We start from the raw sequence: 12,658 nt of genomic DNA, 5'->3' as shown, positions 1-12,658 counted from the left end.
ACATGAAACTGATGTAAAGTACATTTTCATTATTTTGCAAACTAAAAATCAGAAATAAATTACAATGCTCCTGCTTTAACACAGCTGACTTACAGGTTGCAGTTAGTTTTATACAAGTTCTCAGCCTAAATCAGGAAAATGAAGTGCTTAGATAAGAGAAAGAATGCAGTATTTATTGATTAATTACCCAGGCTTGATGCAAATAATTAAAGAGAATTTATTGTCTTGTGATGTGCAGGATTTAATTCTGTGTCTCAGCCTGTTCCTAGGATTTTCACACAATTTTGATTATTAACTTTATCTATAACAATATATTTTTAAGAACAAAGAGCCGACAACAATAGATTGTCAGCTTTGACAGCAACCAAGACTGAAAAGATTATTTTGCTTAAGGAAAATATGTTTTTAAACATTGTCATTGTTCCATTTTGCTCAAATTTTTCCTGATAAAAATTTATCGTAAGAATTCAATGGATGATTGTACTTTTCATTCAAAACAAGCACAGTGGCTCAAACTGTAATCACTAAAATCCCCAATAATGGAATTAAAAGGAAAACACTTCTAAAACAGATTATTCCAATCCAGTATCTCACCTCTCCCCTACAATTCACCTGATAAAGAGCCTTGAGGTTAAAGATCAGAGAGATCTGAAATCCGTGCTGCCAGATTGAGATGTCTTCAAGTTTGGCACAGAAGAAGGAATGAGAGGACAGAGTGGAAAGATCTTAGGGCCAGAGTTCCCTCGTGCCTCACTGTTACAGAAAGCCCTGAGAAAGGAGAGCAGGAGTCCTTCAGGTGGAGGCACAGGACCCACACCTGCTGCAGAGGCTGAACTGGGAAAAGTACCTTTTAAAATGTTACACACAGTTTTAAAAAACCAACAAACAAACAAAAAACTGCTGTAACCTGGTTATATTCTGTCACTTCAAATATTCAAGAAAACTGACAATTAGTAAGAGAGAAAAACACTAAGTAGTACGAGGCTGCATTACCTCACTTTTTTTTTACAGCAAAAGTAATAAACCTTTCTTTACTTTGGATGAAGGGATGCAGACGTGAACTTTTGTGCAGTATACCAGCAGAAGCCTCTCCCATCAGTTCATTGGTGAAGGAGAAAATAGCCACAGTCTGCCTCTCAATCCTCCATCTGCCTCTTTCTTGAGGGGAGAGTAAACCTTTCTTATCCAGTTTATATGTCAGACAGAACTAATTGCAGTACCTGTGAGAGTACAGAATTATCTAATTTCAAAGCCAAGCAAACCTGCTTCTTGTAATGCCAAGCCAGGGACAGAGTGCCCCTGCATTCACCAGGAGCCACACACAGCACAGCCCCCTGCTACCCTGGTCTGCACAGAAGTGAAGAATTTTTCTCTCAGAGAGAGAAGCACCAAAGATTGCTACTAGTATTATAAAACACATTTTAGATACTTCACTCTCTCTGTGGAGTTATAGAATGAACTTCAAGCTGACCTTTATTAGCACTTTGCCCACCAGAAGAAAAAGCTTTACACACAATATCTATTAATCCTCTTATTACCATAAGTGCAGGTGTTACATCTTTGCAATTTGATATTGGTAGGCACTCTGATCTTGAAATTTCAGACATGAGACTGAGAGAAAACCAACAAATTTCTCAACAGAAGGAGTTGGTTTCCAAATATCTTTCTCTTCTTTGGGATTAAGATTGCCATTTTAGTTTCCAAGCATTGCAGGTACTGTGAAGAAAAGATTATACCCTGGGAAACAGACCAGCTTTGTTTGAAGTTCTCAAAGCATGTTTTGTACTATTTTGTTCTGAACAAATAATACCAATGATTTTGGTTTGCTGTGCTTTGAAAACAGTATTCTGGGCAGAAGCCTTGCTGGTCATGCACAGATATATTGGAGTGATGAAAAGCTACATTTTGGACTGGAAAGCATTTTGTCCATGACAGGATGGACAAGCTCTGTTATGAGCACTCATTTCTTGTATGTATATGCACTTAGACACCAGTATGTATTTTACCTGAGCAGGATACAGGTCTGTGTTTGAACAAGCATATGCAGGAATTGTGGTCTTGGCTGAAGAAAGAACATGTTGATGACTTCACTGTTATATCCTTAGCCTCACACTGCAATTGCTTTGCTTTATCAGGGCTCAAGCTTTTCTAAGCTTTTTAAGATTATATTTAGAGAGCTCAACTGTGGCTATTTACAGATTTGGAGCTAAATTGCTTTCTGATGAGATTGGACTGGTACAAGTGTAGCTCCAGCAGGGTTGATATATTTAGCCTCTCTTGTATCCTAGTTTAAATACTCGTACACTCTTCTGCTTTGATGATCTTTGGATCATAGGAGTCAAAAGAAGTCTCTGTTTCTTAGTAGCCAAGTATTTTGTAGCAGAGAAATGACTTTTGACTGGGGAAAGAGCTGCTAGGATACAAAGGAAACATGGGGGTTCTCATGGATTTGCATGGTTGGATGTGGATATAGAGGAAAAAGAAAGGCTCTTCTGAGAACCTTCATCATCAAGGTGAAAGTTCTTGTTATATTCTGTGAAGCAAAAAAAGACTTGTCTAGTGGTTCATTTGCTAGAGATCCCCTTCCCCCCCCCCTTTTTTTTTCAGTGAGGGGGAGGAAAGGAAATCTGTCACAAAACCAAGTCCAAAATGATTTTTGGTTCAAAATCAAGTTTGGTTATGCAATGCACACGTTGATGGCACGAGAGATGTTATGATTACAGATGAGCATTTTGGTACATGATCAATGCTTCCTGCCTCTAATTCCAGCTGCAACAGTTCCTGGAAAATTGCAATGCCACATTTGATCATTTGACAAAATAAACCTCTTAGTTTTGCTTTTCACTGGTCACTGTCATACCTCATAACTGACTGAAACTTTATTCTACTTCTGATGACATCACAGTCCTCCTGAGGATGGTGTCATCATCTCACCTCTTAACACAGAGGTCAAAGAAGAAAGATAAGAAATTATGTCAGAAGTGTATTCGTTGGCATGTGCACCTGTCAGCAAATGATTACAATACTCAGGAACTGTGATGATACAGAAGGCAAAATCCCAAAGTTAAAGCTGTCAAACTGCAAGGACCTCAGGGGGACAGATACAAAGCAAAAGCAGCAGCACAGTCAAAATTGGCAACAGGTTAAAGTCAAAGGGTGGGGGCGGAGGGAATGTTTTAGAAATCTCTGCAACTAAATAACATCTACATATACTTTTAAAAAATGGTCTTCAATCAAGCACTTAAATGCAGATTAAATGCCAGTATTTACAAGCTGCAACACCCTGCACTACTGTGCCTTCAAATGAAGGATGAAATTAAGTACTAGATAACTGTACTTGAAGGAAAAAGGAAGAGAAAAAGAAAGGGGGAAGAAAAAAGTGAACCAGACAGAGAATTCAGTAGCTTATCAGAGGCAGCTGTAGGTACTGTATAAAAATATCTACTTATGTTAGGAGAGAAACTCCTTTGTTAGGATGGTGAGATGTTTAATCAGGTAATTACAGAGTCAGTCAAACTGCTTTTTGATGTTTACACTGGAATAAAACTAGATCAACTCTTAATTTACACTGTGTGAACTACTCTGAGTTTATTACTTATATAAAGAATGCCAGCATAACTCCAGAGCCATCTTTGCTTATAAGTTAATTATAAATTAAAAGCTAAAAGCTCATATTTTCTATTTACTGAATAATTTTTACCTGCATATTGGGCATTCATTAACAATTGCAGTCATTCATAACCCAGGTTCTGTGTGCCTGAACATCAACCCTAGTTTTAACCAGACTGATGACATCACAGTGATGCACAGTGGTTTGAATTTTGCTCACTGGCAACATCTTTGCTAGTAATCTAGCGTCCTAAGATAGAACTGAAGGCTTTTTTCCCCCCTTGCATGGACTTACGTATTTTTTTCTAGGAATCTGTTCTTAGATTTTACTAAACTCTTCTGTGTTTTTCAACTCTTTTTAAACCCAGTTTTATTAATTTACAAAACACAACTCAACTTTCTTTGTAAGTGTATTTTCATAGTAACTATGAGCCCAGATCACAGGCTAGAACTCCACTGTGCCAGAACTATACAAACACAGAGTGAGTATGTAACTTATAAGGTCTTTGAAACAAGAATCAGAGTTAAGTAATAATGAATTAATGTACATTGACCATCAAAGGAATGGAAAGACAAATGTCCATGAGCAGGTCCTTAAAAATTTTGTGGACAGTTGTAGATCAAACCTTGCTAAACAAACATCTGTTGACCAACAAAATGCCTCCAGAAAGAAACCTGTCAAAGGTGAAACCTTTCAGGAAGAAAACAATAATACTTCAGAACTTCATCATTCCTGATTGTGTTTTGGAAATGACACAGTCAGGGACTTTGCTCTTGTTAGGGCTGTACTCCCTCTGCCAGCTAATCTGTGGGTAACTCCAGATTATTTTTTAGGAACCATCCCTGACTGTACTATCCTCCAAACTCTGCACTGGGCTGAGTCAAATCCACAGCCATGACCACTCTAAGGCTTGGACAATATCAAAGTACTGCTTATGTACTAGTGCTTGGTCCTCTAGATGGAGCTGATATAGAGCAGTTATGAGCTGAAGCGCAGCACAAGTAAGGGTTTCAGAATGAGTTGGCAGAGGTAGTTCCAGGGAAGTTATCTGAGGAACACCACACTGCACACTGGTCACACCAAGAATAAGAATAGAGTGAAAAAGCACAGAAGGATGGTGCCCTGTTGTTAAGGGAAGCTCACTGTTGCTGTGCAAGCATTTGGCACTTCCCACAGCATCTTGTGTGTATTGTGGCTGTATTTACTCCGCTCTGTAGGAAGAGAAAACATGACCTTGCACATCAAATAATTTAAAATGTAGAGCATTATTCTGTGGGCTATTTTACATCAAGCAGCAGATGGTTCGACATGATAAGTAGGTAAACACAATACAGTACTTCCAAAAATGAGAACCTAGCTTCTGGATTTCTGAAAGAAGCATGGAAAAGTGGGTGTTGTTGAGACTGTGGAAAGACTGTTTTTGATTCAGTATGTTATGATCATGTTTTGACTTTAGCATAGTAGTAGAAGACCATAGTGGACCGATATGTTAGAGGAGTCCTCCCACCTAACATAGATCGTGATGGCTGGAGATTTCCACTCTCTCAGAGGGAACACAATACGAGATTGTATTCTGCAGAGATGTGGTGGGCAGAGCACTGGTAGGATCCACAGTCAACACAGATAAAGCTTCTTTTATTAACAGGCATGGGATTATTTACCAACATTTCTCAGTGCCTACTGACTGCCCACTGGCAGGAGATTAGATATGAAATGCCTGGGAAATGAAACTGCAGTTGTGTATTACTTTCTCTTTGGCACTAAGTATACACCTTTCCTTGTCATGCCTGGGCAGAAACTGTCTTCACTGACTTTTCTGTTCTAAACTGAAGTGTACTCGTTAGTGAAGCTGTTTAACCAGAAATGGAGGAGAGAACAAGAGGTCGGGACAGGAGTCTGTGAGTTCGCACCGGGTCCTATCACCCAGTGGCTCTGTTTTAGCTGTGAGCTGTACAAACACTGGCCAACATGGAGAGAGAAAGAAGAGAGCTATAGGAAGAAGATGTGTTGCAGAAAAACAATTTGAAGAATTACAACCTGGTGATAACCTAGAGAAGATTCCACTAAGATTGTTTTGGAATGTAACCAGAAATTTAACATAAATGGAAGGCTTAATTACTCTAATTACTAATTACTCTTCCCAAGCTTCATGTACCTTTTCAGCTGCATGTACATTTTGAGGACTACTGCTGGAAATCCACCTCTCAAAAACTTTTTTTCAGGCCTAAAACTAACAGAGTGCTTCAATAATTACCTTTTGAATTTTTTTTTTTTTTTTTATGGTGTAATAATTGTCGTCTTTTATTCCTCCGTGTTACTCTGTTTCCTGTTTATTTGTTTTGCACATAGCACAACCCTCTCCTGAGTTCTGTACACAAGACTTCAAAAAGGCCTGGAACATTCCTTCACCAGTTTGTTTTTAACATGGACATCCACTTCCCTTTTTAGCTGTGTAAGGTGGTCAGCGCAGAGAGGTTACAATATGGTTTACATACAAGGAAACCACTATCAGGTGGAAAAGCTTTATTTAATCGCATTTATTTAAAGCGACAAAGCGTCTGACGCTGACATACGCGTTCCCGATGGCAATGAAGGCTAGGCTCTGTCCAAGCGACGCCTATCGGGGACCTGCCTTTGCTCAGCCTGGGCTGAGCGATTCCCTTTCCTATTCTCCGTTTTTCCCAGCTAGGAACCTGACCCCACACGCCGCGCCTCGGCCGCGGGATCACCCCACACGAGCGCGCCACGGCCCCGCCCCGGCCCGCGGCGGCTGCGGCAGCTCCGGCCCCGGCGGGCGAGCGGGCGGGGCTGGCCGGGCCTGGCTGTGTCCCCGCTCCGCCGCGCTTTCCCCGGGCCCCGCGCTGCCTCCTCCCGGCCCCTCCTCCGGGGCGGCACCGCCGGGCGGCCCCAGCGGCCCCGCAGCGTCCCGCGGCCGCGGCGCGCACAGAGGCGGCGGCGAGTGGAGCTGCGGGAGCCGGCCCGAGGCAGAGGTGGGTGCCGGGGCTCTGGCGGCCTCTGCGGGAGGAGGGAGGCCCTTCCTCCTCCGGCTGCCGGCGGGCAGGGAAGGCGAGGCCAGGAGCCGCTGAAGGCAGCGGGTCCGTCCGGCCTGGGCATCCTGGCGGGGCTCCGGGCGGCTGCCCGCATCTCCTGCCCGCCTTTCCTTGCGGAGCCGCCTGGCTCTGGGCAGTCACAGCTTGCTGGGCGCATCGTGCTGGACACTGCTTTGTGCACGGGATTACGGGGAAAATGAGATGCTTTCCAGGTGTCCCCTCAGAGGGACGCCCTGTGCGTGGGGATCTCGGTTTTGGGTCCGTCCCCCGCCGAGCTCTGTGAGCTGGTGGTGGCCAGTGTCCTATGTGCTGCTGCTGCTTCCCCTTCGGCTTTAGGAATTTTGCTTCTCTCTGCCTGGCAGCTGCTGATGCAAATCGCTGCATTACGTCCCTGTTTCACTAATACTTTCCCAAAGCCTGAATAACGACAGCAGTAACAGGACAGAGGGATTTAATGACATAGCAGAGCCTGGCTAGCAGCAATGCAATGGCTACACGGGAAACTAAACTTTCAGATATTTTGTATTTCTTTTATGTTATCCCCCAACACTTACTGTTTTTCTGTTGATTAGACTATCTCTACATTCAAGAAGCAAAACTAAAAGCAAATGTGTCTTGTGGGGAGGAGACAAAACACTGCATTATTGTTATCCCTGTCAAATAGAGGAATTGCGTAGAAGTAGTATCCCAGCCTTGATGTTGCAGACCATCTAGAAGATAATTTTTCTTTTCACTTGCAAAGTCATAAGCCTTGATACATCTTTTGACCACTAATTTGTCTCCTAGTCTGGAGGGTGTTTAGAAATTGTTTTATTTTCTGGATAGCTTTATCTGTGTCCCTGCCTCTGCTGTCTCAGGAAGCAAACACTGGTAAATGCTTAGTGTGCACACATGAGGTTTTGTTGTCATCAATGCACTGTTGGAAGTTAGATAGGTGAATTCCTGTTACAGTAAAATGAGCCTGCTTCCATGAGGAGAACTGGAGAAAAACTGGGTAGACAGTGAAGGCAATCAGATGGAAAATGCTCAACATAAATATGTTACAATTTTAGGCAAAAAGTCGTGGAAATAGCCTTTGATGGTTTTAGATGATTTCTGCTCTTCTTATAGGTCCAGCTCACTAACACACATACAGACTACTTGATAATATTTGCTTACCTGATGTAGTGGAGCCTATTAGTAAGGGAGTTGGGCAAGTTTTAGTCCTTGACCCTTTTCCATACCTGAACATGTGCAGATGTATGGATTTGTTTATCTGTGAACATATATACACACAGCAGTCATCAAAACCAGTTGAAATACAGGAAAAGCTTACTTTAAACTCTAAAAATGCAGGAAATATAGAGTCTAATGAACAAATTTGTTTTCCAGTCCTGTTGAGAGAAAGCATTCCAAGTCATGTGAAGTGTCTGGATAGAGTAGAACCACTGCTGTTTTTCCACTCTGATTTATGTTCCCTCACAGATATCAGAACAGTAGCACAGGACAGCACAATACATGACTTACCATATATTGTCAGCTACGTCAAAAGTTCTTGGTTTCAGGCATCAGTTTGTGCTTTTCAATTTATTGTAAAGTTTGAATTCCTTTATTGCAGGGTCAATCCAAAGGGGTTCAGTCCTTCTGTACATTCCCTCAAAGAATTTCCATGAGGAGCGAAGCACTGTACAGTTGGGAAGTTAAGGTACAGTTGAGACCAAGGGAAATGTGGAAGGTCTCCCAAGAAATCTCTTTGAAAGGAGTAGACAAATCTTGAGATAGGATTTCAGGACTGCCTGGAATTTCAAGAGGTGCCTTGTACTGTGCACTGCTGACTCTCAGTTTCCCTCTTTATTTGGTAGTTGCAATTGTATGGGTATGTGGTGAGTCAGATCATCCCATTGATCTAGCTAGAAATTGTTTTTTCTGGCTTTAGTGGTGTTACTTTTCAGTGCTGACAGAAGGGCCTTGGAGAGTGTGGAATCCGCAGGTGGGAGGTTGGTGTGGGGACTGTGGTTGTACCCTTCAGCTGGCCTTGAAATAATTTTCCTGGACTCTTGGGTACCAGTTTGATACCCTGACTATGGGGCTTTGGGCCAGTTTTTTTGAACTTTGTTTCAACATGGGGATTCACTGCAGGCAAGTTTTGAGTCTTCAGTTTGAATTTTTGATTTTAGATGCTCTCAAGAAAATATTCTCTCCTTTACAGGGACTTAATGAAGTATTGCACTGAGTAAAGTTTTAATATTTGAAATACAGGCAATACCAGAACCAGAGGAACAGTCATGTCGTATTCAAAGTCCATGACTGTGAGTGAGTGTGAGTGGGTGGGTTCTTGGAGGGACAGGCAGCTTGGAAGATAAGTTTGACATTTGATCCATTTAACTATCTGGCTGTTGTAAGAAGTCACAATTTTTGGCACTGGCCTTGGGTAACTTGGAATAGAAGTCAAATAGTTCCTAATAGAATTAAGCCTATTATAATTCCAACCCTGAAATATTTCTGGAGGTTTGACTGGCAGGAAGCACAATGCTCTTTACTCTGGTGTAGAGACAGCCACAGGCTGAATTTTGCTTTCTGATGTGGGACATGCAAGTGAGCTGCACTTGTCTCCCAACTGCCCAGATGTTCTGTCAGATCACCTGCAGGAATGTGGTCTGTCCCATGCAGCTGTGACTGTGGGGAAGTCTGGAATAAATGTGAGTATAATTGGACTTGGACAGAGTTTACCCTCTTGTTTACAGAACAACCGAAGTTACGCTACTCAGCAGAGTGCTCTGGAGTTCTCCCTCGGCAGCTTGTCCAAATTGGAGTCATGGCTGCTTATGGCTCCCTTTCAGGTCATGTGTCCAGGTTTCCTTTCCCAGGAAAAAAGAATATGCAGGGAGAGTGTTTGTCTATGTCTCACTTGGGTGAGCTTGGCCTGCTGCAGTTGGGATATAGCCACAGTGGTAGACCCTGCTTGCAACCAGTGGGAGCTACACCCTCTGAGATAAAAGCCTCTGTAACTTGCCCAAAGTTATGTGGGGATCTTGTAGGAAAGTGGCGCTCTAAACTGAAGTCTCCCAAAGTCCCATGCAATGTCTTCATAGCTCCTCTAGAGAAAGTAAATCCAGGCTCTGATTTTACTCTGGAAAATGCACAACTTTGGGGTTCTGCCTGTGCACTTGCTCAGAAAGGTGGGGTGGGAATTCATGGCAGTGACTTTAGATTGAATTGATGTAGGAAGTCACAAATACTTAAGAAAAAGGCTTTTGAGAGTTTTTAATGATTTTCAGTTTCCTACCTGAAATGGCTTAAAATACTAAGGGATTTGAATGTGATGATCAAACAGCATTAATGACTTTACAGTGTGTTGACAGCTTACTAATAAACAAAAGTACATATTTTAAAAATGATAGAATGATAGTTATTAAGAACTTTTATAGCTAAGAAGTCAACATTACTATGGTTGTTGCACAGACATGAAGGGCTAAGCTTAATTTTGGAAATACTAATCTAGAGAATCTTCTGAATCTGAATCTTGTGAATCTTCTGAAATATTTTGTTATCTCCCTTTTTATCATGAATCTTTTTTTTAGAACATAACCTCTGAAACTGTTTTTCATGGTAAAGAATATGTCAATAGTAAAATTCCGTTAGTTGCAGTAGAGGGATTAAGTGTTCAGTACTGCAGACAAAACTTGAATTGTTTCAGTGTCAAGAATAGAAATACTTGATATGCAGTGAAAGAGTGTTCATAAGCACTGACTTTGAAGTACTATAATTTACTTACTATTTTTTGTACGCGAATAATTTTCTTGAAGGGGCCACAGTCTGATTCCCAGATATTGTCCGTTCTCTCAAGCTTTACATCTTCAAAACAGAAACCAAGGACAGGTCAGGGGAGATGGACCAGGTTTGTAAAATTGTCATAGTTTCAGTGTCAGCAGCAGAGCTGCAGTGATGTATTTTAACTGAACACTGGCCCATGAATTTTTATCTTCCCTTCACCATTTCACAACATGTATGGAAGTTCTTAGGAGGAAAATTGATTTGTTTTCTGCTTATGCCCATCACTTCAGTCATGAACCAGGGTCTCATCATCATATCAGGTATTAAAAGTGTAACTGAAATATTTTTCTGTATTTTTGTGGGTTTTTTTGTTTGTGCTATGTTTACCATTGCTGCAAATCTTCCTCTCCTGGCCTACACAGCCAGTCCACAATCATAATCATAAAGCCTTAAAGAAGGGGCTGAAAGAGACCTAACTGTTGCCAAAGCTCATTCTTGGTGACCAGACCAGCTAGAGCCATCTATTCTACAAAGCTCTGTAAAGCTTTAAAAGAAGGTGACTGCTTCTTTTAAGCAGTCATGGGAATAGTGCCCAGCCCATCTTAGCTCCTTAGCTGTGCCTTGGAATTGCTGGGAGTGTGCTTATTGGCCTGTGCCTCAAAGAAGCAGATTTCGAAATGTACCAGAAGCAGATTTTGAAATTTAAATAGATTCAGTAGAGATGTCCAGACTGTAATGGTCAGGTCTGTGATGGGATATGGGTTGATTTATTGCCTTGGGCACAGGCAGAGCAACAATGTCTTTCCCAAAGGTTGCAGTTGCCTTTTCTTAAACCAGTCCCAGCAAACATTTGTCCTGTTTTCAAAATGTTCTGCATTGGAAATTTCATATCTTCCAGAGGAAGTGTGTTTTACTTTTTAGTTACCATTACAGCATGCCACCTAAATCAACTGTCAGTTTTTAGTGCATGTTGAATAGCACTTGCATCCCTTAGTAATTTAGATATGTGTGGATATCTAATCTATTATTCATTAATGCGGAACCTGATGAGATACCAGGAAAAGGAAAAAAGGCATTTAGTTCCTATGATTTTCAGTGTTTTATTTTGAAAATTGCAGTAAAGAAAGATGAAATGGTAAGGGGAAGAGCTGAGCTGTGAAAAAATCCCCAGAAAAACAAACAACCAAAACCATGCCACAAGAGGTACAATAACTGGCTTTTCCAGTGGAATTGGAACATAGTTTGGTGTACCTGTATGAAAGAAGTGGATTATCTAGATGACAGTGTGTTTGATCTTACTGTGGCATCCAGCAGAATGGGACTTTAAAGAATTATTTATTTTATTAGGTCAGTCTTTCTTAAGTGAATAAATCAGTTGATAAGAAGGGAGATCACCAGCTATTTATTTTTTACTTATTTTTCCACATGATGATAAATTCTGAAAAATGGCTGCTGTCTTTAACAATCAAAAGAGTTGGAAATTTTCTAGGCTTTCTGGAAGGTGATGCTAGTTAGATTTACATTTAAAATTATACTAGAATATACCTTTAATTTTATAATAGATGCAAAATGTAGAGCTGGGAAATGTCTTCTGGCAAAGAACAAAGCTCAAACCATTTGAGAATCCTGACAGAAGCAGTACAGACTGTTCTCACTTGCAAGCTTAGATCAAAGGATTCTGAATTTTCCCAGCTCGAAAAAATATTCTGTGCTGTGTCCACTAGCATGGTATGAGAACAGGAGTTTTACTAAACTGAGTATAATGACCAGGCAGGCACTGGGGGTGTAACCCATGATGTAAACTTGTGTTTACTGCTGAAGTTGCTGCTGCCTGGTCAGTAAGTGAAAGACTTCTTGGATCAGCCAGAGTGAAGTGTTGCTCCAAAACCACATCCAGTCCCTCTGAGGTTTGAGGAGTGGTGGTTTCCTGGAGTGCTGACATGGCATGGATCAACTGTAGATTCAGAGTGCAGACTTACAAACCTCAGATCCAAGCAATCTCAGCTTTGGTTGGCATGTATAAAAGGTGGGGTAGAGGGCCTAAACCATCAGAATTTAATTTCTGAACTCTTCCCCATTTTAACAACAGCATCTTTTGTTCCCTACATTTTAATAATAAACCCGTTTTTTTTTAAAGTTTATTGAGGAAGTGGGGTTTGTGTGATCTGTCTCCCAGTCTGTCTTTGAATTCCACAAAGACTTTGTTGTACATTGCTGGTTCAGCCCAGCTTGAGAGGAGTGTCCA

General features: G+C 41.3%; 1 protein-coding gene across 6 annotated transcripts in view; it reads left to right on the top strand.

Annotated features, from left to right (window-relative positions):
* LPIN1 (lipin 1) overlaps positions 1–12,658 on the top strand; it is an 82,445-nt gene that overhangs the window by 27,282 nt on the left and 42,505 nt on the right. The window contains exon 1 of one of the 6 annotated variants that reach the window (XM_041477897.1): positions 6,448–6,600. The exons of the other annotated variants lie outside the window; for them this stretch is intronic. The gene's annotated coding sequence lies outside the window, so the exon portion shown is untranslated. Of the gene's footprint in view, positions 1–6,447; positions 6,601–12,658 lie in introns of those variants that run through there. 6 annotated transcript variants of the gene reach the window in all.

This window comes from Pyrgilauda ruficollis, unplaced genomic scaffold, assembly GCF_017590135.1.
Source record: "Pyrgilauda ruficollis isolate IOZ18807 unplaced genomic scaffold, ASM1759013v1 scaffold42, whole genome shotgun sequence".
Lineage (NCBI taxonomy): Eukaryota > Metazoa > Chordata > Aves > Passeriformes > Passeridae > Pyrgilauda > Pyrgilauda ruficollis.
The sequence above is the reverse complement of the archived record's forward strand: the minus strand, read 5'-3'. Positions and strand labels throughout refer to the sequence as shown.